The following is a 6,000-nucleotide window of genomic DNA, read 5'->3' on the forward strand; positions in this document are numbered from 1 at the left end:
GCATCGTGTCACATTCTGCTGGTTCCGCTGGTCTGAGGAGCAGAACAGATGCGTTATGCATTACATGTCAGTCATGTTACTGAGTGGAAGTTTGCGCATGAACGCTGCCCCTCCTTCAGCCCACCCTCCACCCACTCAAACGCCCCCGGTGAATCGCTTTGTCAGCATTACCTTCTGCTTCAAGATTTCAGGCGTGCAGAAAAATTAAGCATCTTCCTGCAAATACTAACATGTTGAATGTTAAGTTCTCCATTGATTTTTCATCTGCAATAACTTCCTTGAGTCTAGCAGTTGTTGTGCCGGGTAAACAGTAGTTTAGGTGACTTATTTTAGTGCGGGATATAAATTGGTTGCATGTAAAAACAAACCAAAATAATTTCTGTACCTAATTTTGGACAGATACAGCAAACAAAATTCTCAAACTATTATTAGCACCGTCTTCTGTATGATTCCAACTATGTTTATCAGTTCTTTATGGATGTTAGGTCACATTTTTAAATCGAAGGGAATGTCAAACTCATCCCAATTCACCATTTCTAAATCTCTGAAGCAAAAGAAAAACTAGTCTGTGGCTGGATCCCCCTTCCCCTCGGGGAAACCTCTTGTTGACATGGGTCCCACAAGCAGCAGCAGCTTTTCTTGTTTATACCTTAGGCTGGCTCTGCTCTCATTTTGCAGAATGACTGAGCACCACCCTCCAGCTCTGTCAAACTTATGAATATATCAAACCTGCAGAACCGGTTAGATGAGCCCCAGTTGAGATGGACATGAAGCTTCAGCCTCATCAGTGTGATGCAAATGCCTCGTCCACTGTGGCTTACAGTTATTTCTCAAAGAAAAAAACAAACACTGTTACAGTAAGCGCACACAACAGAGTTCACACGCAGGAGGCCCCGTAAATATGCACATCAGGGCTTACAACTATGAATTGTTTCAGCAGTACCTTTATTGCCAGCCACACACAAACACACACACACACGCATACACGGATACACACATTCAGCTACCCTAAGAGGGGGCAGGATCCCTTCATACCAGGTGCATGACACAGATCCACACCGTGCATGCTGTGTTGCGTTGCAGCCACCGGTTCTCCGCTGCGCAGAAAGCGGGTACAAACTGCCGAGCATCCCGCCTCTTCCCGGTGTGTGCGGTGAGTGAGAGCCAACCGCATTACATTCATTACCCCGCCATTAATGTGTGCAAGGTGCAGAACGCGAATGCACCAGGAATTAAAAAAAAAAGAAAGAAAGAAAGAAAGAAAAGTTTCACTCACCCCCTCCAAACGGGATCCTGGAAGCTCTCCACCGGAGGGGATCCGGAGGGATGTCCCGTTAGGATGCCTCTCCTCACAGCCGAAGCGGGGCAGCAGATGATCCGACGGGCTTCGGAGATCTAGGTGTGCGGCAGGATCGGCTCCTGACAGGAGCTGCGTCCCATGCTTCACACCCTCTCTTCCGGAAACCACGGACACGGCAGCCCACGCGCCCCCTTTCCCTGCGTCTGTTTACATGTATCAGTGAAGCAGGCGGAGGGATCGCTGCGCTCGGCTTGTCTGGCTGCTGCAAAGCCGCAGCGGAGAGGTTCGGAACAGCACCGGCGGGGAGGGCGGGGGTGGCCCACGAGCACTTTCTGATTCAGTCCGGCTGCTTTTGTCGCGCGTCGGCAAGCGAACGGATCCCAACAACTTTTATTATTCGAACAGGAATCCACCCGTGGGTCCTAAAATCCGCCCACTTCGCGCAGCGTAATCAGCCGAAGACCAGCGCTGCTGTGAAGCACCAGGGATTCGCGTCCAGCAATAACGCGGCTCGGTTTCTGTCTAACCAAGCACGTGCGCTGAATTTCATAATAAGCTTTAATACCGCACGTGCCACGCAGTCCAATCTTTCATATCGGGTCTCCATTAAACACTGGACTACGTGGGGTTTAGGGCAACCAGCGCCCCTAGTGGCCAGCTCCCGGAGATATTTCCCGAAAGCCAGGATTCCATTGAAGTTCTGATTAGTTCTGCAGAACCGGGAGAATCAAAGCCTAATTACTGAGCTCTGCTGAGCCAGCTGGACATGACACGGCTGAGTAGGCTCCGTCATGACAAACCTGGCTTTAACTAATCAATGTGTTTAGGTTCTCAACAACTCATTCAGTACGTTTACTGTCATTTCTATTATTTTTTTATATAGAGCCTTTTACTCCTACAGTTTTTTTCCAACAATAATGTGCTGCTTTATCGTATTTTATGCGATAAAGCATCACATAATTGTACACAATTAGTATGATGCACTATTTTGTGAAAGGGGGTGGTGTGATGTAAATTTTATACTTTATAAATCTTCAAGCCTGTTCACTCTGACACTCCTAAATTAGGTCTCAGAGACCGTAACAGTTAAAAGAAACGTTTTCGTCCTTATTTTTAATTAAATGACATCAGACTTTCACATAGCGCTTCAGTTGCTTTACATGAAATCAGTGATTTTCAATCATGCACACACTCACATGCTGGCGATGGCAAGCTACTGGATTGTAGCCAGTCTACAATATAGCCAGGTTATTATATGGTGACCAAAATCAGCAGGCAAGGTGGATGCAGTGTCTTACCCAGCGACACAACAGATTTGTCTAGAGCTGTAGTATTATGAGCACCTACGTTATAAATTGTTCATAACTTACAGCTGCATCAATACATCAATACTTCTGCGAGTTTCTGCAAATAGTTTTGACACAACTCATCTCGGTGTGCAAGAGCTTTGTCCTTTTCGATGACCCGGTTTCAACCGAGCTGCAGCCGTCAGCCAGATGGCCTCATATCTTTTCTCTAGATTACTTTGATCTGCAGAAACGTTCCCGTCAACACAATGGCGGCTGACAGTTCATGTGAGGTTTCCTCACACTGGTTTTCACAGCGCAGTGCATCATGACCAGACAGATAAAGAGTTTTGTGGTTTCATCTGATGCTACTTTGAAAACTTAAGCAATGCTGCTAGTATTTTTTTTTACTACTTTAAAAAGAAGAGCCTTTCATCTTATAACCCTTTTTAAAAACAACAAATGTCTTGTCTTGAACTTTGACCTTTTACCTGCCAACTGAGGCCTGTAGAGTCTGGGATGTGTCTTTTAAGGTTTAACGATCACCTACCAAGAAATCACCTAAATGCTTCAGACCAGCATACTGTTAAACCAGTCTTTTACATTTTACATTTTGGGAGAATTTTATTGAATTTCCATAACAGAATGTCACTAAAAGTACCAACAATATATTTTTAGACTTTTTTTTTTTATCTTGTCATGAGATTAGAAAGTATTTTCCACAAACATCAACATCCCATTGAAAAAAATGTGTCCTTACTTGTTCAAACATTTTGTGTTTCTCTATTTAAAACCTAAAGATAGAAGAAGTAACATTTCAGTTCTTCAAAAATAACAAATTTCCTATATAAAAAAATATATAAGTTGTATTTTTTTTCAAAAGATAATGTGATATTTGTGGCTATAAACCAGTTTACTTAGCTGGATTGAGAGCAAAAATGGCTCTTTGGGTTGCAAACCTCTGGTGTAGACAATGTATAAAAAATATAAACTACCGTTGTATCGCTCCTCACAGCGATAAGGCACAATGAAATCTTTATTGATTCCCATCCGACGTCCCGTATTTGTGCTTGTTGTCTTAGTAGAGACAACTCTTCCTGCGTGTGTCGTCGGTTCACCGAGCATGTCTGAGGCGTGTGACAGCAGCAAGTGGATCACTGACAAAACAAATGATACCCGCCCTTCCCCTGTCAGACCTACACTTGTTCAACCACCAGAGCGTGGCTCCCACGACGATGGAGAAGATCCCAGAGCAAGCAGGGCGGGGCCTTTGTTGTCGTGAATCACCCTCTAAATAAAAAATAAAAGCTGAGAGACGCTCCGTTCTGAGAATCCCCGACTCAGAACACTTTAATTGCATGTTAATTAAGCTGCTGCTCTGAAGAACATGCGCTGCTTTTCCTGGTATTGTCCACTGTACCTGGAATGTTTCCAACTGCTCCCTGGATGTTTTTTTTTTTTTCAGTCTCCCAATTTAAGTGTTGGTTTCTGATCATCACTTTGGGTGAAAGCTGTATGGGATAAAATCTCACAAAATCCACTATTTGACCATCATATTTCAATCAGCTACTTTTTAACTTACCGTCAGTAAATGAGTGAAGAGCAACTGATTTTGAGTTAAGACTTTTGACCCAAACAGTGTCTGAACCAGCTGGTCATATCAGTGATTTATGATCAAATCGTCTTTTAGATGAATCTGCTGCTTAAAGAAATAGCCCTGCTTCCCTGTTGGCTTTTAATCCACCTACATTAAATGAGACAAAATGGGCGCCATGTTCTCCGAAAAACACAAACTCTGCTCCCTCAGACTAGCCAGCAGCAATTAGCAAACCTGGTGGTACTGCGCATCTGCTGAGCTCATTATTGCATCATCATCGCAGTGAAATGCTGGTAAAAACGTTAAAGGGTTAACAGAGGAGACATGTTGTGATAACTCCCTGATGGCGGAGATTCAGAAACAGCAGGAGATTTTTAAGAGACAGAGGCCCAATTCAAGGCGTTAAATTACCAAGACAAATTTCTTTTAAGTCATACAGCATTTTTATAACAACTGAAGGTATATAGTTACTAAATTGTGCGATAAAATGGCATAATTCTGCCCCTTTATGACTATGTAACAGGTTTTTTAGGGATATAAGAGAAACACCAAGCTTCTAAAATCAAGGAATAAACTAAACAGGATAAAAATCATTGACATAAAGAGAGTCAAGCTCCGTTTTAGTTATTGCCTTGATCCTAGCAGCGTTGTCTGGCTGTGCCATCCCAAACCTACACTTATTCATAGTCCAGATTAGTTTTATGGTTGCATGATAGGGATTAAGCTACCAAACACAATCAGAACAGACATGTCCTTTACCTTCAAAGCCTCTGACTTTTCGCTAGCAAGAAAACCTCCACCGCTAACACCTCTCTTACACACTAACACCCTTTATTCACACCTAATTTGTACTTCTGCTTCTGCTCTGCTTAGTGAAGAGATTTACTACTTAAGGGCGACTCTAGAGCTTGTTAGTTTCAGCCAATTGCTCTGAATAAAACTGCTAAATGACTCAAACTCCGCCATTTTCTCCGACGTGACGGGCCGTCGGCATTCTGCGATAACTCTCCATTATATTAGTCGACTTTTCATCTTTAGCACCAAAGCAATTGGCCGACATGAGCCGTGGCTTACAGGACCACTTTCCCATCTCTGGCGAGGACGTGCTAAAAGTTCATAGCAAGTTCATTCAGTTCCTTGGCAACCGGCTCAGCCTCGCAGCGCACCAGGCAGAGAGTCCGTCCTCACGGCACAACGACCCGGTTAAAGTTGCTTCCTGTCTCGTCCCCCCAGGTGGTTGTTTGGACGCTGGTCCTGTCAGAGCCTGGTGCGACATAAGCAGAACCGGTTTCTTTTCGTAAGGAGACGTGGTGGAGGCCGTTCAAAACACAGCCATGTATGAGCATACTGAGGCGGGCCCCGTGGGACCGGAGAGGCATGCTGCGGAGCCAGATCATTATCAAAGATGTCCGGCTCGAGGAAGGAAAGCTATCTAAAAAGGAGACGTGTGTGTGTGTGTGTGTGTGTGTGTGAGAGAGAGAGAGAGAGAGAGAGAGAGAATGTTGGAGACAGGGCCGGATTCACAAGGCCCTGGGTTGGAGTCGGTTTTGGTGCCCAATCAACAAAGGAAAAATGATTTTACTCATGGAAACTGCTGTTCGTTAATATGTCATCCTTTACATCAGCAGGTTTGAAATGCGACACAAAGTTATTACTAAATGAAATGAAATGAAATGAAATGAAATGAAATGAAATGAAATGAAATTTTATTCGAACATGATACAAATATAAAATAAAATAGTGCACAGTAACAAGAAGTGCATAAGAAAGAAGAGAAAATACAGATTTTTTTGTTTCAGTTAACATATCATGCTCAA

At 43.6% G+C, this 6,000-nt stretch overlaps 1 protein-coding gene across 2 annotated transcripts in view; it reads right to left on the minus strand.

Moving 5' to 3' along the window:
- Positions 1-1,943, minus strand: part of camkk1a (calcium/calmodulin-dependent protein kinase kinase 1, alpha a) — a 64,422-nt gene extending 62,479 nt beyond the window's left edge. Inside the window, exon 1 of one of the 2 annotated variants that reach the window (XM_015035158.1) lies at positions 1,277-1,943. The gene's annotated coding sequence lies outside the window, so the exon portion shown is untranslated. The remainder of the gene's footprint in view (positions 1-1,276) is intronic. The other variant, XM_015035164.1, reaches the window with a different exon arrangement.
- Positions 1,944-6,000: the final 4,057 nt, after the last annotated feature.

Source organism: Poecilia latipinna, unplaced genomic scaffold, assembly GCF_001443285.1.
Source record: "Poecilia latipinna isolate Pla-1442-1.1 unplaced genomic scaffold, P_latipinna-1.0 Scaffold20, whole genome shotgun sequence".
In the NCBI taxonomy this organism is placed as follows: Eukaryota; Metazoa; Chordata; class Actinopteri; order Cyprinodontiformes; family Poeciliidae; genus Poecilia; species Poecilia latipinna.